The following is a 23368-nucleotide window of genomic DNA, read 5'->3' as shown; positions in this document are numbered from 1 at the left end:
GTAGAAATTCTTGAAACATACTGTAGAACCCCTGCAGACTTCCTGTAGAAGCTCACAAATGAGGTTTCTTGGTAGCCAAACTTTGTGAGACTCTCCAGAAGGGTGTTAGGGACTCCTTAGATCCCTGCCGAACCTTCCCAACATTTTCCAAGCCTTTTTCCTCCTTGATTTGCCCTTGCACAGTGAAAAGCCAGTTAAAAGCATCTGCATGATAACTCAAATAACTTATTCAAAAATACAAAAAGATATGTTCTTCAGATAGGGACAGCATAGGCATCTGCATTTTACCTTTGTAGGAGTAATGGCATCTTTTTCAATAGTTCGCATCTTCTCCTGTGCATCAGTAGGACTAGCTGGTAACATTAGGGTTTGCTAGGGTTTTTGCTACTTTTTGGCTTTTAGTTTCTTTCTGCAAGTAGATCAGTTCTTTTGAGTTAACTTCCATCTATCAGTTAAAAAGCTTCTTCTAAGAGCCCATAGAAGTTGGCTTAAGCCCCTAGCGTACTTGTGCCAGGTGACCAAGTGACAACTGCAACAAGAGCTAGTACTTGTGCATACAGCACCGTCGCTTCCAAGTTTGTTACGAACTATCGGGTTGATAAAAGTAAAGAAGGGAGTCCCAGGAGTTGCAACATTATTTCTGTAATACTGGAGCCCACCATATTTTTGGTGCCATTGCTGGGGAAGCGTCAGAGTATTGGTGATTGTTGCTTTTCTTCTATTTTCCTACTCTCGCCTTTTGCTAAATAGTTTATTTCATTTCTATTCCGCAATTTCATTTCTGCAAAAGTAAAGTAGACCTTTCCTGCTTTCATAAATTAGACTTTCAATTCTGCAAGCGTACAATAGAATTTCAATGTTGCAAGCATAGACTAGTATTTACTTCCTGCAATTTCATTTGAGCAAAATAGATTAGTCCTTTCATGCTTTCATTTCAATTCCGCATTTCCATTTCAGCAAGATAGTTAGTTTTATTTCAATCTATTTTAGTTTTGTAGGTACCAGAGGAAAAAAACAAAAGCAATCAACAGTCTTTCCATTTCATGCCTCGTAGAAACCGAGATAAAATAGGAAAATTATTACCCAACACCCCCACCACTTCACTGAGTCACCCTTCTCTCTTCTTTGGTGACAATGATCCAGGATAACCTATAGGCGAGCCTCCTGAGATATACGAAGATCCTATAACAGAAGAAGAGTTAGAGAACACTCCATCTGAAGCCATGGCTGACAATAGAAGAGAAGATGAGAGAATAGAAGGTTCCTTTCCCATCCGAGAGACCAATGGAGACATGCTAATGAAAAACATAAGCCCCTCCGCTTTACCTCACTTCCATGGATTGACTACGGAAGACCCTGACACCTTCCTGTTCGAGTTTGCTGTCCTTTGTCGAACCTATGACTATACCAAAGATGAGCAAAAACTGAAACTCTTTCCCTCTACCCTCAAGGATGCAGCATTACGCTGGTTCATGGGCTTACCTGGGAATAGTATCACCACTTGGGCTCAGATGCAGCAAGCTTTCAACACCAAGTACCGAGACTACTGTAGGTCCAAGGAAGCCAAGGGAGAAATCTTTCGTATGACCATGGGAAACGATGAGTCTTTAGAGGATTATGAGGAAAGGTTCCAACTTAGCTATAAACGGGCCAGGTGCACACTTGACCCTGAATCTCTCAAGTTGGTCCTGCTACGAGGAGTCCCTGAAGACCTTTTAGATACCCTTCACATGCTAGCTGGAGGAGATATTTACCAACTACCTTATGAGGATATAAAGACTGTGTTTAGAAACCACTATAGGGCAACCCGGAAAAGAGGTAGAGGAAACCCCCTTTCAGCTAGTACTACTTTCTCCAAGCATGAGTTTGCAAATCAGCTGGAGGACCTCAAAAGTGAGGTGAGGCAGACCATTGCCATGCAACTTGATACATTCCGAATCTAGCAAAAGAAAGAGGAAGCTGAGAGGGCTTTGGCCATATTCTGCCCCAGGTGTACAAGAAAGCACCCTAAGAACGAGTGCCCATTGCATTCAGTAGAGGTATGTTTCGTTTGTGAGGAGGACCACCCCACAAACCAATGCCCAACCTTACTTGGGCTTAAAGCCATGTACCAAGGAACAGAGGCACCCACTGAACCTCTCTACTTTCTCAACCAAAGGAGGCCACATGGACCTAGAACTTACCAACAGGGTATGCAAGGGACATCCTAAGATTATTATAGCCCCAACCAATCTGCTCCTATGCCTTCCTGGGGTCCCCCTGCTCATCCTTCCTGGTCTGTGCCTCCTCCATGGTCTTACCCACCTCAATACCATACTCAACCCACTACTCATTCGTTTCACCCACATGTCTAGCCAGAGCCTCAGTGGAATGCACCTCAATCGAGGTGGAGGCCCCAGTACAACACTACTCCTGCCATTTTGCCTCCACCACCAGCTCAGCCATAACCATTACCTCCTGCTACTCCAAGACAACCCCAAATACTTGCTCAACCGAACTCGAACCCCAACAACCGACAGGCCTAGTAGGTATATACTGGGGAGACAACATGCCCTACCTATGCTGTCGAGATCCAGGAGATCAACCTGCGATCTGGAAAGACTCTTCCGGATCGCCAACCTCCTCCCCCAGAGGACGAGGAAGACAAACAGGAAAGTGAACCAAAAGCCATTCCACCCTTTCCTGAGAGACTAACAGCAACCACACAACCCAACCCAGAAGAGAATGAGCTTCTGGGAGAACTCAAGCAGTTGTGTGTGAAAATACCACTTCTCCAAGCCATCAAAGACGTACCGATATACAACAAATTGGTTAAGGAAAAGTGTTTCACGCACCCAGGCAGGCGAAAAAGAGATGCCTCAACCATCAATGTCATAGGACAACTATCCGATCTTATGTTGGGGCAAGTTATCTGTCCAAAGTATCTGGATCCTGGGAGTCCTGTAGTTGATGTCCACATCAATGGCACCATCATACCCCACACTTCGATTGATTTAGGGGCTGCCATTAATGTGATGACCAGGGATACCATGCTCAAAGTCAACCTTCAGGGTTCCTTAAGAAAGACCTCGACAGTCCTGCAGCTAGCAGATCGCTCCACCGTGACTCCCGAAGGGATTGTGGAGGATGTCTTGGTCTCTGTTGACTCTTGGGAGTACCCTTCAGACTTCTTGGTTCTTCAACCAAAGGCAAAGCTTACTGGATACCCCCTTATTTTGGGAACGCCTTGGTTAGCCACTGCGGATGCTTACATAAGCTGCCGAGCAGGAAACATGACCATCAAAAATGGTCCTATGTCCAAGCAGTTAGTCCTATACCCTCCTGCCCAACCCCTATTAGAGCATGACTTACCACTTTGGTTGGAAGAAGGAGAAGAGGATGAGGTGTACTCTGCACCCTTGTGCACCCTAGAAACCACCAGGGGAGGTCCTCAAACCGAGGATGATTTGATTGAGACCTTGATTCAGAATCCACCTCCTAGTGCATTGTCCTTAGAGAAATTGGTGGAGGATACCCAAGTCAGCACCTTAGTGGACCCTTGTGTGACCAATCCAATCACTCCCAGAGTAAAAAATGTGGAGTTTTGCCCTGAGAGAACGTTAAAAATCAGCTCCTCCCTATCTCCTTCCCAGAAAAAGGAGTTGTGCAGTCCGTTGGCCAGTCATCTAGATGCTTTTTCTTGGAGCTATAAGGAGATGAAAGGAGTCCATCCTTCAGTCTGTACCCATCACATCTACATCAAAGAAGATTGTAAACTGGTCAGGCAACCTTAAAGGAGAATGAATCCAGCCCTTAAGGACATTGTCAAAGAAGAATTGCAAAAATTGTTGGATGCAGGATTCATCTACCCCATCTCGGATAGCGAGTGGGTGTCCCGTATGGTGTTGGTTCCCAAGAAAAATGGGAAGTGGAGAATCTGTGTGGACTACCGAGAACTGAACAAAGCCACCAAGAAAGACCACTTTCCTCTACCCTTCATAGATCAAGTGTTGGATGGACTGGCAGGGAAGAAGTTTTTCTCTTTCTTGGATGGGTTTAGCGGGTATAATCAGATCCAAATCAGCCCAGAAGACCAAGATAAGACCACCTTCACTTGTCCTTGGGGTACCTTTGCTTACCGAGTTCTTCCCTTTGGGCTATGCAACGCTCCTGCCACCTTCCAGAGAGCTGTCTTGAGAATCTTTTCTGAGCTGGTCCATGATTCGGTGGAGATCTATATGGATGACTTCACTCCTTATGGGTCCAACTTCCAGGAAGCATTGTCCAATCTGGGAAAAGTCCTAACCAAGTGCATTGAGATGAACCTGTCCCTTAGTCCTGAAAAATGTGAATTCTTGATGACTGAAGGGACCGTGCTAGGACATACCATTTCTCGCCAAGGGTTACAGGTGGATCCTAACGAAATTGCTCTCATAAAAAAGGTTCCACCCCCTCAGAAGGTAATAGATGTTCGAAGTTTCTTAGGCTTGGCAGGATATTATAGAAGATTCATTAAAGACTTCAGCAAGCTAGCCTCGCCATTGTTTGGCCTCTTAGCAAAAGATGTGGAGTTTAAATGGACTGACGATTGTCAGAGGGCTCTGAATGAATTAAAGGATAAGTTGGTGTCTGCCCCTATCTTGAGAGGTCCAAATTGGGCCCTACCTTTCCACATCCATACTGATGCCTCGAACAAAGCCATAGGGGCAGCCTTAGGACAAGTTGAACAAAAACTTCCATATACCATATACTTTGTCAGCAAAAACTTATCCAAGGCAGAACTGAATTATACTGTAACTGAGAAAGAATTCTTGGCCGTGGTCCATGCCCTGAACAAGTTCCGACACTACATCACTGGATATCAAACATTTGTACATACTGATGTGAATGCTCGTATTATTAGATGGTTTCTTTCATTGCAGCAGTTTGATTTGACTATCGTTGACAAACCAGGTAAAGAAAATGTTGTTGCTGACTTCTTGTCTAGATTGGATTTACCTGCAGGTGAGGATGGAACAGTGGATGACCAGATGCCAGATGAACATCTGTTTGCTATCTCAGTACTCTCTCCATGGTTTGTTGATATAGCAAACTACCTTGTCTCAGCACAGTTCCCTCCGCACCTATGCTCAAAAGAGAAGAGCAGAATCATAAGGAAGAGTGCCTCATTCACTTGGATCGGGGGCAACCTGTTCAAGCTTGGCCCCGATCAGATCTTAAGGCGGTGTGTAAGGGAGGAGGAAGTCTTTGACATCCTCCTAACCTGTCATGACGGGCCTTGTGGAGGAAATTCTGCAGCCAAAAGAACTGCCTTCAAAATTCTACAGGCATGCTACTATTGGCCCACGCTTCATCAAGATGTCAGAAGATATATCAGCCAATGTGACCGATGCCAAAGGATGGGGAAACCGACTCCAACGGACGAAATGCCTCTCCAACCTCAAGTGAATCTTGAGCCATTTGAGAAGTGGGGTATGGATTTTGTGGGTCCTATCAATCCTCCTTCAAGGCAAAGGTCTTACATCATTGTGTGCACAGACTATCTGACAAAGTGGGCAGAAACCAAGGCAATCAAAGCAGCGACAGAAGAAAAGGTGGCTGAGTTTTTAAGAGAAAACATCTTCTACAAATTTGGCTACCTAAGAGAGCTAGTCACCAATCAAGGAAGCCAGTTCACCTCCAACTTAATTGAAGGCCTACTCGCTCATCACAAGATCAAGCATAGTACTTCCACCCCCTATCATCCTCAAGCAAATGGGCAGGTGGAAGTCACCAATAGAGCATTAGAAGGGATCTTGACTAAGGTGGTGAGTAGCAGTAGGAAAGATTGGGCAGATCGCTTGGTTGAGGCCACTTGGGCTTACAACACCACTTGGAAGACCACAACCGGCTTCACACCTTATGGGCTGGTCTATGGGAAGAGAGCTTTGCTGTCAATTGAGTTCGAATACAACACATTAAGGATGGCAGCTCATCTGAACCTAGATCTCAGCCATGCCTAGCAAGAAAGGTTATTGCAGCTGAATGGGTTAGACGAGCACCGAATGCAGGCCCTTCTCCACTCAGAAGTGGTTCAACTTCAGAGGAAGGTATGGCATGACCAGCACCTCAATGAAAAGCAATTCCAACCGGGAGATTGGGCGCTTGTACGATTCCAGACAGAAGGATTTAAGGGAGAAGCTAAGAACAAGATGGCTGGAACCATATGCAGTGTAGAAGTGTAATGACAATGGGTCTGTTCTTATTCAGACCATTGATGAGGAAGCCATCCCCATGCTCGTCAATGGGCATCGACTAAAGATCTACAGGAAACCTCTTTCGAGGCAAGAATTCATCAAAACTGTGGAAAAATCAGTGCTGGTCATAGAGAAGGGTTCTGCCTCTATTTTGGGCATACCCTGAGCAAAAAAAAAAAAAAGGATCCTTGGTTGAAAACCTTTCTGAGGCTCCCAAGGCAGATGGTAGGGGTGAAAACCTCATTGAGGTGCCCCTGCTGTCTTTCTGAAAATTTTTGAATAAAAAAAGACCCTTGGGTGAAAACCTCTCTGAGGCGCTCAAGGCAGATGGTAGGGGTGAAAACCTCATTGAGGCACCCCTGCTGTCTTCAAAAAAAAAAAAAAAAAAAAAAAGAAGAAAAAAAAAACAAACAAAGAAAAAGAAAACAGAAAAGAAGGAAGCAGAAACAGGAAAACAGGCTCAAGATTTGACAATTCATGCAGGTTGCAGGTATTCCATGCAGAAAAGGAGGTCTCTCAACTCAAGGACAAGGGTCCCTACCATGCTACCAGGTGACCTCACCAGCACTCCCTCCAGAAACACCCATCTCTTCCAAGGTCTGGGCATGATTTGGTCATAGTTTAGCCTTCTACAGGAAGCTACAGGACTTTCTATAGGAAGTTCTGTATTTCTACAGGAAAATTCCTGTAGAATCTTTGGATGACCCAGGACCGACTCTGTAGAAGAATGTGAAGCCCGAAGTCCAATCAGGAGGCATGCAACCAATGTTTTTCTCCATCACCCACTGCTGTCACCTCCTTCTACCACCCCTGCTGCCATACAATGGAAATACCTGCACAATCAAACCAGAACGTTGGATTCTCAGAAGAAACAATTCTCAAATGGAATAAAGTACGCGGAGGCCAATGCGCTAAGGCAATCCAAGCACCCTGCAACCGTAACCGTAATTCCACCGTTTCGGCATGCACCCTAGGAGGAGAAACAGCTACACGATATCCTACAGGAATCCTGTAGCAGTTGATCCGGCTAGAGCATACGCCATGAAGGCACCTGCAACTCATAAATTTGGCGCATGCACCATCCGTAGCTAGGCAACCGGTCTCGTAACCAGAAGCAGTCGGCAAGAAGGAGCTCCCGTGCTTGTGCATGAAGCAGCAGCAAGCGGGTCCGTCACCCTCTTCCTAAAGCATGAAAATAACGTCACGGCCGCACAGGTAAGTGCCTCACCTTGTTTCATCAAATTACATGAACAATGCTCTAAAATGTGTGCGAGTATGAAAATGAATGGGTTGAGCAAGTCGGGTAGCCATTCAACTGGCCACCACGACCAGTTCGATGGTCTTGTCTGATCCGAAAAGCGTTGGTTGTGTCAAACAAGACAGGAAATGGACACGTGGGAAGCGTCCAGTCGGAGAGAAGTGGCGATCTAACAGAAAATGGCGGCGGTAGATATGCAGGGAATGATTCGGCGGTCAGGCAGACTTACAGTGGAATGATAGCACGTGACGTCGTCCAACGGGGTGGCGGGGACAGCTCACCCCCGCGCCACGAGTTCCGCAGGGATTCAAATCCACCGGCTAGATCCTGTATGGCACTCCACTCATTTATCCTCAACCGCTTTGCAGTCGAGTAAGCATCCGAAATTTCCTGAAGACTGTTACTCCGAGTCCTCGGCCTGTTCAAACGTCCGGTGGTTGCACAGAAGGCCCAGAACCACTGACGCGCTCTCAAGAACCCGTGCACGACTTCTACAGGAAGCTGTGCTACAGGAAGCTCACTGCTACGGAGGAAATTAAACTATTCAAGTCAAAGGTGGCAAGTTGGAATGAGGTAAGCTTGAACATAGTGCTCCCATGCAATTGGTTCGAAGGGTGGTGAAGTCGATGTCCTAAAAGGGTAGAATTACAGTCTGTGCATGAATTTTCAAGCGTCGTCTTACTTCTGCATGAGAGTTGTCGTCGTAGTGTGTATGCGGGGTTTTTCTACAGGGTTTGGTTCATGATTGAGCCACTGTCAAGGCTCACTTGTAGACAGTCGTGAATTTATCAACTTTGTGCATGATAGAGGCGTAGCTCTGCGCTCTGTCTAAGGAAATCCAAAATGACCATAACAAGGTTTTACCATGCTGGGTGGGTTCATTAGGAAAGAGCCTACAGAATCAAAGAAGCTACGGGAAACCCCTGAGGTGGTAGAACTGTTCTCTCGTGCCCGGTGGATGTCATTCTGTGACAAACTTCAAGGTTATGATGACAAGGTTGCAAAAGAATTCCTGTGAGTTTTGCAGCCAAAGTCAAAAATGCTGGCCGTTGTCAATATCAGAGGTTTGACCCTTAGACTCACCCCACAGTTCATTAGCAGGGTCACTGATCTCCCGATGGGGGTACCTTGGGATAAGAAGGAGAGAAAACTGGGCCAGAAGGCTAAGAAGGAGTTTTTTCTACTGGACGAGCAATTCTCAGAGGACAGAACGGAGTTCGAAGAGCTAGCCTACAACCGCTCTGGAGTGAGGTCAGCCTCCAAATTATGAAATATATCACGTGCGAGGGGCAATTCAGCATTGTGTATGGATACCATTTCCGGCTGCTCACAGAACTTAGGCACCAAATGGACCTACCCTCAGACAAAAAGTTGAGCATTCCTTACTTCCTCCTGCAGTCCATGACTGAATGTGCCACCAAATTAAGAGAGGGAATGCAAGACCAGGTAGCCCATCATGGGCTCATTAAGCTCCTCGTGGAGGATGCAATCCACATGTACACCGTCCCTCTCTCCTGGGAAGCCTTTCGAAATTTGACTAAGGATGATGACATCTGAATTTTGGCTGAGGAGCTCACCTCCTCCAGCAGCGAGGAGAAGGAACCAATTCAAACAGAAAAGAAAGGGAAGGGCCAAGAAACCATGGCCAAAGCACCAAAGAAAGAGCACAAGGGGAAACAAGAGAAACACCAGGCTGCCAAAACAGAGGATGACAAACCCACATTAACACCCAGGGAGAAAAGATTACAGAGTAGGGTGGAAAGGACTGAACAAGTCCATGTCAGTGAAGGCACCTATAAGGCAGCCTCAGCAAAGTCAAAAGACAAAGCACCCTTAGCCAAGCAGGCTAAAACGGTGCCATCTGTGTCTAAAGGAAAATTAAAAATGGCTTCTATAGGAATCCAGAAATCAGCCACTGCAGGGCTTTCTACAGGAAGCCCTGAGAAAGGAAAACAGAGGGGGAAGACGGCCGAAATCCTTGCTAGGGAGGCAGCAGCTGTGTTGGCCACCCTAAGTACCCCTCCCAAGCCAAAGGAAAAACGAAAGAGGGAGACCCCTCTGTATTTCAAAGCAAGGAGAAGTGTAAGAATCAAAACAGGCAGGCCCCAACCTCCATCCAGCGACCCAATTACCATAGAAGACACCCCTACCTCACCAAGGGAGAGGTCCCCCTCAAAAATATCAGTCAGTTATGAGCGAGGGAGCCCGAAGATAACTGCCTGGAAGGAGAGAATGGAAAGGTTAGCTTCAAAAACCCCTCTACAGGATGTTGAGGCCGTTCTACAGGAAACATTAGCCAGGCTCAAGGAGACCGAGAGGATGGAGGGAGAGGCAGCCACATCACCACCAAGAAGGGGTAGAGCCACAGAGGGAAGAAGAGGTAGAGCATATTCCAGAACCTAGTCCCTAGCCAAGCTTGAGCTCTTATTATAACTTTTTTGAGGTTGGAAAAATTATACCACAGAAATTCACGGTGCCGCTTTTCTTTGCATTAGAGGAAGAAAGAGTGAGAACCCACACATGGATGAGGATAGCTAAATCTAAAGGAGTAGCAGATATAGGCCCCTTGGAGGAACAACTTAAGGAGGCAAGAAGAGAATTAGCTATGGCAAAACACGTGGGAAACTGCCAGCGGGTATTTCTACAGGAAGAGAATGAGAAACTCAAACTGCAGCTACAGGAACAGAGGAAAGAAAGGGGCACAACATCAGAGGACACTACAACAGAACCTCAAGGCAGAGAAGGAATGCAAGTTGGTCTTGGGGAGCTAAACCAACATCTACAGGAAAGGGAATTGCAAGCACAAATCGAGATACAAGCTCTCAAACAGCAGTTGCAACAAAAAGAGGCACAACTGGCCTGCATGGCCAGTTGGGCCATGGATGCTCTACAATGTAGACAACCGGCCAAATCTTATGGCCTATACCTATGGGACCAGTGGCTGCAATTCCAAATTAATGCATTGGCACAGAGGGGTATCTCCCAAATCTAAGACCCCTAGCAGTTCACAGATTTATGCAATAGCAGTTCAACAGAGGACAAGGCCAAGCTATCAGAGTTATATCTCCAATGGCCCTTCCTAATGTAACTTCATGGGATCCCAACACAGGCATGGGAGATATGCAATTGATGGCATTTTCCTCATGGTTCAACCATGAAGAAAAGAGAGCAGCAGAGGTCAAAGAGGTCATGAACCGAGAGTTACATGAACCACTGCTGATTAGAGCAGAGCCAGGGGACCCCACTGCATTGATATCAACCCACCAACACTTAGCAACCGACTCTCAGGCTTTATTGAAATACATGGATCAGCAGGCTCAGGCCATAGCACATTTCGAGGATATGGAGCGATTATTAGGGGACAATTATGTTCATGTTTGCACCCGCCGGTGGAACACCTTGTCCCATAGCCTCAAAATTAGGGAATATCACACTCCAACTCGAATGAGGGAAGCTCTAGTACGGGTGCCCCTCTACAAGAAGTCCATACAGAACCTCCAAGCCAGTTGGATTGGCCTCAAGCTAAGCCCACCTTTGCTTTTGGGATTGATGGAAGGCAGCACAGAGAAAGAAGAGCATAAGCAGTGGGAAGAGGTGGAAAGGAAGGCTGGGTTCCATGGCAGTGAGGAGGATACTACTTTAGAAGCCTAGGATGTGAGAGTGGCAGTGAAAGCGATGAAGGACGAGGAGCTGGATTAGTTGCTCAGGGATGAGCAATCATTTTAGTAGGGGGGTGATGATGAGCCCCAAATTTGGTAACATTTTGGGCTCATTTGGCCTAACTACCTTTGCTCAATCCTTCATTTTTCATAACTTCTGCATCATTTTTTAGTATGTTTATGTCATTTGTACGAATAAGGGTAGTCACTATTCCTAGGTGGCTAACACGTGCTCATTTCAGGATTTTTTGACACATGTGGAGTAAAACCAAGCAGACAAGGGCTAGGAGACAGCCAAGCTTGGGTTGAGGATTCATAGGGGGGTTGTCTATGGCATTAAATAGCCTTCCTCGAGATCTTCAGCCCCAACTCCGAGCTCCAAAGGCCACCAAAACCGGATCTAGAAGGCAGCCAAACAACTTTTGTGGAAGCAGCTGTTCACTCCCAGTTTGGTCAGCCAAGTCCCATGGATTTAGGAGGCCAGCTAGGGCCTCGTGGTGTATAAATGTGAGGGCTTCAGCCTTCGAGAGGGACTTTTTGAAAAACTTTTGCACATTCTGCACTACAAGCTGCTAGCTCTGTTTTGTTCTTTTGTAGCCATTATTGGCATGACCCTTGACTTATGATTATTATTTTTTAATGTGAAGCAGTCAGATTTGATATCAGCTCTGAGTTTTTTTGAGGAGCCATAGCTCTCGGGGTTGGGCCCAACCTGAGAGCCTAGGGCCTCCTTCTTTGTATTGATATCTTTCCTTTCAGCATTATGATTTTCCTTGTATGCATTTGAAACACAGTTTGTTGAGCTAGATCTCGTTGTGTGGTTAAAATAGGTTATTGTTGAATAATAGAGTTGCTTCAGATGTCTAGAATAGATTAATGAGATAAGAATTGATAAAAGCTTCATAAAAGGATTGCCTGCACTCTCATTTCGACCTCTTTCTAGGGGCTGGAATTGCAGACAGTGCTGCCCAACAAAAACACTAGTTTGCTTACCCATGCAATCTTTGGTGCAATGTTTTCATTTGTAGGAGTTATTCATGCGTTCAGACCTCTTGGAATGTTTCTTTGCTTCAGTACTGTACATGGTTCTCTTTAGAAATAACGCTGATGTTCAGTGGTTTCATTGACAGTTAGGATAGACTGGTTAATATTTTGATTGTGTGCAGGACGTGGTTGATTTGGTTAAGTATCCACTGTGTTGTGCATCTCCATCACTCTCTCGTCCATCTAAGCTTCGTCCAGGCCAACTACTCCCTCTCCAAGTTAGGTCCCTCGTCTCACAACTACTTTTCTACCCACGTAACCCTACCTTCTTGCTCTTCCATTGCCTCAGCCTTCCTTAAGACAAGTTAGCTTCCCACACCCTCTCATCACTTCACCCTTCGGTCACCGAGTCATTTCAGACCCCTACCCTACCTCCCTATCCATTCATGAATCCTCTTTCACTCACCCATCATCCAAAATCCAACCTTAGAACATCCTGTAGAAATTCTGAACATCCTGTAGAAATTCTGAACATCCTGTAGAAATTCCTGAAACATCCTATAGAACCCCTGCAGACTTCCTGTAGAAGCTCACAAATGAGGCTTCTTGGTAGCCAAACTTTGTGAGACTCTCCAGAAGGGTTTTAGGGACTGCTTAGACCCCTGCCGAACCTTCCCAACCTTTTCCAAGCCTTTTTCCTCCTTGATTCGCCCTTGCACAGTGAAAAGCCAGTTAAAAGCATCTGCATGATAACTCAAATAACTTATTCAAAAATACAAAAAGATATGTTCCTCAGATAGGGACAACATAGGCATGTGCATTTTGCCTTTGTAGGAGTAATGGCATCTTTTTCAATAGTTCGCATCTTCTCCTATGCATTAGTAGGACTAGCTGGTAACATTAGGGTTTGCTAGGGTTTTTGCTACTTTTTGGCTTTTAGTTTCTTTCTGCAAGTAGATCAGTTCTTTTGAGTTAGCTTCCATCTATCAGTTAAAAAGCTTCTTCTAAGAGCCCATATAAGTTGGCTTAAGCCCCTAGCGGACTTGTGCCAACTGACCAAGTGACAGCTGCAGCAAGAGCTAGTACTTGTGCATACAGCACCGTCGCTTCCAAGTTTGTTACGAACTACTGGGTTGATAAAAGTAAAGAAGGGAGTCCCAGGAGTTGCAGCATTATTGCTGCAATACTGGAGCCCAACACTAGACACTTGTGAAATTTGAATATCTTAAGATCTGAAAGTTTGGGTGATTGGTTTTAAAGGCTAGATCTTAATCAAGGAGAAAATTTAAGGCAAATCTATTGATAAGTTGTGATCTCTCGGGTGCATGATCAGATCTGTGGATCTGACTGACTATGGCACATTGGAGGACTCTTAATTTGGCCCTAATCAGAGGTTTGCAGGCGATCGATGGCATGAGTACGGGGGTACGCAGCACAGTAGAAGGCACAGTGTGGGGGTACACAGCGCAGCAGAAGGCGCAGTGTGAGATACGCAGCTCAGGAGAAGGCGCAGTGCGGAGGTATGCAGGGAAACAGAAGAACAAGTCGCAGAGGTACGCTATCAGGCGGTAGTGCAGGTGCGGATCTGAGCATAGGTATGCAGGGCAATAGAAGAAGTGGTGCAGAGATACGCAGAGCAGTAGACCGACCAGGTGTGGATATGCGTAGTTTAGACACAGAAGAGCTGCGGGTATTCGCATGCCACTATTGGTGAAGTTGCAGACCTATCTTGAAACATTTGTTGGCTATCTTTTATCTATTGCTGCAGAGTTCTGGGTTTAGATTTCTGGTATTACTTTTCTATTTACAGCATTCTGAGAAGTTGGGTGATTCATTGGTTGATTGTATAAGGAGATTGGGTGATTTTTATGTACTTGATATTCTTGGATCCAGTTTGAAAATTAATGAAACGTGGTCCCTAAAGAAGTAAAAGAGCAAGGGGATTGTAGCTACCTTCTAAGAGAGACTGGAAAATGAGAGAGAGTTGTAACTCTCTGCAGGTTGTAGCCTGTGTACTGGTAAAGGACTGCACCAATAAAAAATCCTTGTAAAAGAAGTTTCTAATTGAAAGAAGATAGAGACATATTGCAGTAGGTGGTTTTCACCCACATTGGGTTTCCACCTTATATCTGGTGTTCTTTGGTGTGCTCATCTATTTTTCTTGTTCTTGTTCATTATTATATGGCACTGACTTACAAATTAATGATCAATATCTAAAGAATAAATTAAAGTATAAATCTGGAAGGCATATTGAAAAGAATTTGATAATACTGATTCAGCCCCCCCAGTATTATTTCCAACAATTTCTTCCCTTGAAACTTCGCACCCTTTTCCATCCTTTTTCCAACTCTTTTTTGACTTTGTACTTCCCAACTTCTTCCTTTTAGATATCAAATTATGAGAGAGAGAGAGAGAGAGAGAGAGAGAGAGAGAGAGAGAGTGGGTTGCTTCAAATGAATTCAAGTTTCTTTGTATATACAACCTTCTAGTGAGGTCGAATTGTCCTTCTTGAAGCTGACTTGATATTCTTAAGTCTCAGTTGGTGTGGAGGTGACAAATATTTTATTTGACTCAATATTAATTATTTTTACATGATTCAAATGCCCAAGAAGGGTATATTTAAATGGACAATGACTTTAATGACTCAGAATAAAGCCTAGAAGTACTGAATGGGGAAATTGACCTAAAACATGATCATCCAAGCATGAAACCCATGCTTTAATAAGTCATAATAATAATAATAAATATATTCTTTATTCTTTTTATAAATGCATTTCATTGTGACGCAAATACATTTATGAAGATTGAACCTAGTTACATATTTCAATAGTCCATTGGTGGTAGTCTTTATTTTCTAACCTTCATTGATGATTATAACATGAAGTATGGGTTTATTTTCTGAAAAATAAATCAGATACATTCTCAAGGTTCAAGTCATTCAAAGTAGAAGCAAAAAAGTGGAAAGACTTTAAAAGTCCTCAAGTTAGACAGAGGAGGAGAATATAATTCCAATGACTTTGTTTTTTTCTTACAACAAGGAATCATAATGCATAACATAATAAGATATACTCCACAACAAAATGGAATAGAAAAAGGAAAAATCAATCAATCATGAACATGGCCAGATGTTTGCTTCGTGAGAAGTCTTCAAATGACTATTGGGTTGAAGCAATTTCGATAGAAGTGTATGTTCTCAATAGATATCCAACAGCCAGTATCCAAGATGCAGTACCTCAAGAAGCATGGGATGGTAAGAAGGTGAATGTATCACATTTTAAATTTTTTGGAGTAGTAGCTTTTCAAATGTTCCTGAGAAGCTAAGAAAAAAGATTGATGATATGGGTGAAATATGTATTTTCATCAGCTATTGAGAATTCAAAGGCCTACATACTTTGCAATCCAATTATCAAGAAGTTTAGTTTAAGCAAAGATGTTAAATTGTTTGAAAATAAATCTTGCTTTGATCATGTTGATGAAGACTCAAATAAGTTTTTTTATCCACCAAATCGACAAGATTGTCAGTTCAAGAAGAGCCATACCACTCTGAAAATGGTACATCTTCAAGCACTGAGTCCACTGATCATTCAACATCTTAAAAAGACAATCATAAAACAAGAAGCATTAGAGAAATATATGAGCAAGAGCATGAGTCTGATTAGTAGAATATATTTTTCTTTCTTTCATATCAACTAACCCATTTGAAAGAAGAAATTAAAGAAAAGAATTGGGTTGATGCAATTAACCAAGATATTTCTACCATAGAGAAGAACCAAACTTGGGAATTATTTGATCTCCCAAGGGGAAAAACTAGAATTGTTGTAAAACGGTTATAGAAGACCAAGTTAAATGAAAAAGGAAAGATTGTGAAACATAAGGCAAGGTTCGTTTCCAAAGGATTATCACAACAACTTGGTGGTGTCGACTATGGTGAAACCTTTGCTCCAATAATAAGGTTAGACATTGTCACAGTCATTTTCTCCACAAAATATCGACACAAATGGAAAGTATATCAAATTGGTGTAAAATATGCTTTCCTAAATGGTATATTGTGGGAAGAAATTTATCTAGAGCAACCTCCTCATTTTGAAGTTCCATGATAGGAGCATAAGGTATATAGATTGATGAAATATTTGTATGGTTTGATGCAAGCTCCAAGAGCTTGGTACAATCACATCCACACCTATCTCATCAAAAGTGGTTTTTGCAGAAGGAGTCATGAACCTGTTATGCTCCTATACCAATAGGTGTCATATTTCATGATTGACTTGATGAGCTATGAATATGTTCATACCTTTACTTGTTGCAAAGGTTTTCCATATTTAAAAAAAAAAAACAAAAAAATTAAAAAATGTAAAGAGGGTATACCCTAAAATAAAAATCAAAGGGTGAAAAGAATAAAAGATAGTCAAAAAAGTGAAGAAAATGAACCCCACCAAAAGAAAGACCAAGGAAAGTGTGCAAGTGTAAATGCCACTACTTTTTACTCTTATGTAATAGACAAAATTGTGTGCAATTTGTAATTCTGCCACAATTGATGAACAATCAAACAACTTAAGCTTGGCTAGTTCATATTTGAATTTTATGTTTTAGAGATAGAGAATAAAATTTGACCAAACTATTTAATCTTGGCAGATAATTAGAGAGGTAGAGTGAATAAAAGGAGCTCAACAGTTTAATTTGAGCCCCTGAGTGTAATAAGGTTATCTAACTTAGATAGATTTCTACATGTAAAAGAAAAAAAATGTGATAATGGGTTGTCAATTTAAGTGCACCCAAATAAAGAAGAAAAAAATATTAGGTTGAAGTGGGTAGGGTAGGTAAATGATGTTGCAGAATTACTTGGGATGGATAATGATTCTAAATGTGTTAAATCTCTACTTTCATGACAAGTGCAAGGCAGACATTACATTGGAAGCATTTCAAGCAATACAAGGTTAATTTATTAACTCCCCTTCTCATCTTTCCCTAATTTTCACTAATTCCCCCTATGTACTAAGGCATTTGAAAATTAAAGGGCCTCAGAGCATTTCTCTGACTTCTAGAGGGACTGGACCCTCGACACAATAATTTAAAAGGCCTAAATACTTAAAATCATCCATAAAGTCATTTATTTACTTTCATAAGTCTTTTCCCTAAGTAAAATCCTATTTTACTTAGGAAAATTAAAACATTTCCCATAAAACCCTCATTTCTCACTTAGCCTAAGTTTTAAATATATACATGAAATGTTTAGACTTAGCGCTCTTTTCATTCATTTGGTCATATTAATTTTTAACTTTTATTATATAATTCTCAAATAAAAGAAAAACTACCCAATCTCGTATTATTGTAAATATATTAAAAAACCCAAAAGTCTATATATCCCACCCCGATGGTTAATTATAACTATAATACGTTTTAAACTGGGATTAACTAGTTAATATGTAACTAATTAAGAGCCTGATGCCGCCATCATTTAATGAGGATTAATTAGTCATCTGGACTAATTAATAAGTCTCCCAGCCAATCATATCGCCCCCGATATAATTAATTAATACTTAATTATGTTGGACCCACCGTTGTTAAACCCCGCCATATCATGCCTCCCTTCAGCCGTCCGATCATGCTCTCTAGATCCAACGACCTTAATCAATATCGTGCACCCCTCAGTGACCACGTGCTAACGCGCAATCATTAAGTGGTTTTCCCCCGTACCTTCGCCACGCGTCAAGCGATCTATGGAATCGTTGGTCCTAGACTAAATACCACTCGTCCCCAAAAGCAGTGCGATAAAACCACTTACCTCTTTCCATATGTGACAAAACGTCAGTTCATTCTCCATTGATGCCATCCGCTCGAAATTCCAAAAACCCAGCCAACCTTGACTTTGCTAATAAAACAAGTGAATGCCAATTTCTTTGTATTTTATTGTATATCAGTGTTCCCATGCAAAGAACATCGAGGTAAACTGTTGAACATTTCCAACCGCCACCTTGCCAAGAAATTTGCAACCGAACCAGTCCAGAACTTGTCAGCAATTGCCTGTACCTTTTTCTGCACTGTTCACTCCCCGAACATAGGTATTTATCCAATTTCCACCAAAACCCTGCAAATTCACATTTTACACTATAATTCTGCATAAAAGACCAAAATTCACTGCAACTTCAGTCTTTATTCCACCATATAAATTCCCAGACCTGTGAATTTGCCCATTTTTCACTAAAAACCAAATTCCTTTATGAATCCACAAGAACTAGAAATGGAAACCCCTGTGGCTATGTCTGTTGTACCCATGAATGCCCCTCATAAAGATTTAGATTATTTTCCTACTGCAGATAAAGACTTTCAGATAAAAGACTTATTCACTGATAAAAACCACCTTAAAGTCTTTTGCCAAAGTAGGGATAACTATCTAAATGGATTTGACGTCTTGGGACTATGGGAATCCAACCTTCCCATGTATTTTCTCCCCTCAGTCCATGTTTTTCCTTATATAATCCATCATTGCTAGGCCAATTATGACCCTAACCTTAGAGCAGTTACGTCGCCAAGCCAAACAATCCTCTTTCTAATAATTGCTCAATCCATCAACGAAATGTTGCAATTCCACTCTAGTCAAGCTCTCACCCCCATTTTCATGCGATATTTTCTTGAGAAATCCACTCAATTGTCCTAGTCATAACTGAAATGTATTTGTCAAACTTTCATGTCACCAAAGCATCAGCCTGATGGCCCACCTCCTTCCATGCAAAATTTCTTCACAGGTATGGGCCAACTCATAATTGATATGACATCTTTGATCATGGGATTCAACACTAGTGAGTATGTTGATGAGATTACCATTGTTTTGTTGTCAATTTTCACTCCTGGACAACCCCCTGCCATCAAATAAGACTATGCTTCCTACATTGCTAATAAGATTCATGAGTAGTTCTTAAGACTGGACAATGAAGGAGTTTTCAAATATACCACTTTCATATATCATATTATGTTGTATTACCAGTCAGAAAACTTTCCATTCCCTGTCATGAAACTTGACACCAGAGGAAATCCTAGGTATGTAATCTTCTGGTTTGCAGTCTTCCATAGCTCTTTTGAAACCCCTTATTCCTACAATGAATTCATTGACCTATTTGTTCACCCAAAACCCACCTTATTGACAAGAGTTTCCCCTCCTAGGATCAATGGTGATATGAAGAAAATCCTCTAGCTCTCCAAGAAACACAGGATAGGTGATTTGTACCTATACAAGAACCATACAGAATTCAGGATCTATGGGTGTGAGATATGCCCTTTTAAGCTACCAAAGTATGTTCCAGTGAGGCTCTTTTCATTGGAATATTTCCGGCAAATGATAAAGTCAAACTTGGTCCATTTTTATAATGCGAAAAAGAAAGCTCAGCTTAGAATCAAGAATCAGTTAGGCCCTTTTGTCTGTAACAATAGGGAAGCATGGAAAGAAGTAGAAAGAATTTTAAAAGATCATCTTAAGTTGCAAAAGAGTTTTGGGTAGGTACCATATGACCCTAATAGCTTTATATGTGATAGAATAACTAAGAACAAATTGTCACCATACATTCACCATAGGATTCCAGAGATTTAACAATTCGCAAATATGGATGAATGGGTGGAAGGCAAGTAGAAAAAGATAGTGAACAGGTCAATACTGAAAATGTTATGAGAGATCTTGAGAAAACACTTGACCTGGATTCTTTTGGGTAGGTACAGAGGTCAGGGAGTGGTCCCTTCTCAGCTAGAACCTCTCAACAACATTCACAAGAAATCAACACACCAACCACAGGAACATCCAAAGGCAAGGAAAAAGAGACCAGTACACAGGCCACTGAGCAATACAAAATGTCAAAATATCCTGAGACTTCCAAAGAATAGGCCCAAATACACACTCCTCCCACTCAGGGCAACGTGGGAGAGCCTCTGATTCTACAAACTCCTCTAAATGAGGAAATAAATAAAAAGAGAGACAGGGAAAGAGCTACCCCTGCCAATATAACTTTAGGAAAACCTGTTACCAACAGGAAAAGACTAAATCCCCTTTCAGAGGAAGAATTTGTTGAAGAAATCACTGATAGTCAGAGGAGAGAAGGAGTAGACAACAATCAAACTTTTGCAGTAGGGGGGACATCTACAAGCTCATAGAGAAAGGAGTTAGAGAGACAACAAAGTGCAATGGTGTCATCTTTCAGACCACTAGTAAAGGAAACTTCAGATATCAAAGAGACATTTATTGACATAAAAGCCAGAAATGATCCACTAAGACTTCAAGTCTAAAATCAATTTTTGAAAGTGGTTCCCTCAAATCATAACAGATTGATGTCAGCCTATGACATCAAGGAAGGTAAGATGATCATGAGCTATTTCAAACCTAAAGTGCAACAACCCCAAACAACAACAGATTATCTTAGAACAAATTTTGAATCATGGCAAAGGATTTTCATCCTTTGGATCAGATTGAGCTACATAAACAAATTGCAGAAATGATTTATTCCACATTGACTAGCAAGGCTATGATGGCCCAGAGGCTGGAAAATTCTTTGGATAACACAACTGCCCAACTACATTTGGAGAAAGCTTCCTCCTAGGCCAAATATAATAGAATAAAGTCTTTAGAAGAAATCATTATTGGATTGGATCATGATCCCAAAGATGTAAAGGCTACAGAAGCCTTCATCAAAAAGAAAGATGAAGATATTGCTACCCTCAGAAAGCAACTAAAGCTACCACCTTCAAGGCATCCACAGAATGCTGAGATTATAAAGCAAAAATTTGAAGAAGAGCTGATGGATTTGCTCTTAAAACTTAATGGAAGATTGAATGAGACTGAGAAAGAACTTGAAAAAGCATTGAAGGAAAAGCGCCGAGAGTCGACTTCTCAGCCTCCTAATGTGATACCAATGGTCTCAACAATAGTCCCTTCAACCCTTGGAGTAGCTCAGGCACCAAACATTCCAGTGGTCACTGCAGAGATGGTCACAGGCACAACAACAACAGGAATAGCTGGAGTAGCACAGGATAGTACTGTCAATCTGAGCACAGAAGAACTAATAAAATCAATGGAGGATGTGAAACTACAAGTTTCAGAGCTTAAAAAGGTACAAGAACAGTATGCCAACTTGAAACAGAGGTATGATCTCTCAGAGATAAATGTTGTAGAAAAGACAAGAGAGATCAAAGGGTTAGAAAACCTAGTGAAATCATTAGAAAAGGATCTCACATTTCATAAACCTCTGACAGAAATCAAGAACATTATTTGGGCCAACATCACTCAATCAATAAATGATGTTTAGCCAGCAATTCAAATAATTTTTGAACAAATTAATTTAGTGAAGCTAGCTCAAGAAGAAATTCAGAAGGCAAGGGAAGAGTTAGGAAAAATGTCTGAGGAAGCTAGCAGGCTTATATAGTTTTTGAATACCAGGAACAAGTACCAGATGAAGAGCTGGGCATTCAAGATAGAACAGGCACAATTTGGAAGTCAAAAGGGTTCTTACTAAAAGAACTTTGATGGAAAACTTAGAAAGAAGATGCCATGACATGCAAGAAGAAATTAATTCTTTCATGAAGAGATTTGACATTTTGTAGAGTAAAGGGTTGCCAAGTCCTTCAGTTATTCATGATAAACTAATGAGTCATAAAGACTATGTGGAGAAATTGAATAAGTATGTAGGCAACCAAGAAGGTCCATCAACGAGTACGTCAACAACAAAAGCATTGCCTACAGGCAAAGTTCTCTATGACAATCTAGAGGACTTGTTCTTTGTCAAGCATGAGATAAAGCACTTGTTTCCAATTCAGTCTACCTTTTTCAGGTACACAAAAACTGATGAGAACCTAAGAAAGCTTCAAAAAACCAGAATACCAGAAGCACAGTGGTGGGAAGAAATGTTAGACATTTTGTAAAATTATCCTAGGTAAAATGTAAATTTTGGTTATTTACTGCAACAAGTAATGGTAAAGAAGATAAATAGAGATTAAACAGGTCGAAGTGTATCAGAATAGGTAAAGAGTATCAGTGAAAATAGGGCATCCAACACACAGTTACTGAAGAAGACAACAACAAGCCAAATCATAGAGCTTGCCTCCAACACATTCACAAGAATAGGAACAACACAACATCAGTTTACCTTTTCTCCTATCTACGAGACCATTTGTCTCTATTTTTTTGTAATTCATTCATAATCATGCTAGAATATATCTCACTCTGTTATGAGATATTTTTTGTAAAATTTTTGTATAAATGCTCCCTCAATTGGACTATAGAGGGTGGATTCCTAGACATTGTTGTAAGACTGATCATTTTGGAATAAAGTGTTGTTGGACAAAATTTTGTATGGCTAGCTGGATAAAGAATTGATCCAAATGACTTTTCACAAATTTCTTGAGGCAGGCACCGTATCAATAAGTTTTCTATATCTCATGTTTTAAAGTTTTCCTTGTTTATTATGTCATTTGTGTTTCATATCTGAATGATAAATGAAAAAGAATAATTCAGAAAGTGCTTAAGTACAATCTGTTTTCAATCGTTGTTATTCTTAATGTTTTCCTCTGAATTAGGATAAACAGTGAATTCTTAATTGCTCATGTTTCCTAGTTTATTCACTTTGATTATTTAGTAAAGAATTCTTAAATGCTCTTTATTAGTAATCATTCAAGTTCCCTCTTTCGAATGTGTTGAAGGATTCTTAACTGCCCTTCACCCATGTTGAATCCATTCCATCTATTTTAAGGCTTTATTTGCTCCTTGTTTGACTATCTTGCCCTGTGAAACCATCCCTTGTTAAGAAACCAAAGCCAGTTAAGCCATCTTCTTTGACTCCATTAGCCCAATGGATTAAACTAATCAGTCCTACCTTTGCTATTGAATTTCACCGCCAAATACAATCAAAACCCCTAAACTTTCATAACTAGCCTAATATCTTTCAAAAAAAAGCTAAAACTTAAAGAGATTTCCCTCTCTGGGTACAGATTGGCTAGATTCTGTACCGAAAAGATTGGTTTGTGGTTACCTCGAAACCCTTTCCTCTTCCCAATAACTTCAAGGAAAATCGAGTGATAACAGAACCAACTTTGTATACCAAAAATCATGAAGGTAAAATTCTTATCGTATGCCTTTATGTAGATGATCTTCTTTATACAAGAAGTATGATGTTAGAAGATTTCAAAGTATCAATGCAATAGAGTTTGATATGACTGAGCTAGGGGTCGTGAAATACTTCTTAGGCATTGAAATTCAACAATATGCTAATGGCATTTTT

At 41.6% G+C, this 23368-nt stretch overlaps 1 pseudogene; it reads right to left on the bottom strand.

Moving 5' to 3' along the window:
• The window catches only part of LOC149142596 (uncharacterized), a 48204-nt pseudogene extending 30258 nt beyond the window's left edge, over positions 1 to 17946 (bottom strand).
• Positions 17947 to 23368: the final 5422 nt, after the last annotated feature.

Source organism: Pinus tabuliformis, chromosome X (assembly GCF_031772625.1).
Source record: "Pinus tabuliformis cultivar Carrire ecotype Pingquan chromosome X, CPIR1, whole genome shotgun sequence".
In the NCBI taxonomy this organism is placed as follows: domain Eukaryota; kingdom Viridiplantae; phylum Streptophyta; class Pinopsida; order Pinales; family Pinaceae; genus Pinus; species Pinus tabuliformis.
Note: the sequence above shows the minus strand (reverse complement) of the source record. Positions and strands in the feature narration are given on the sequence as shown.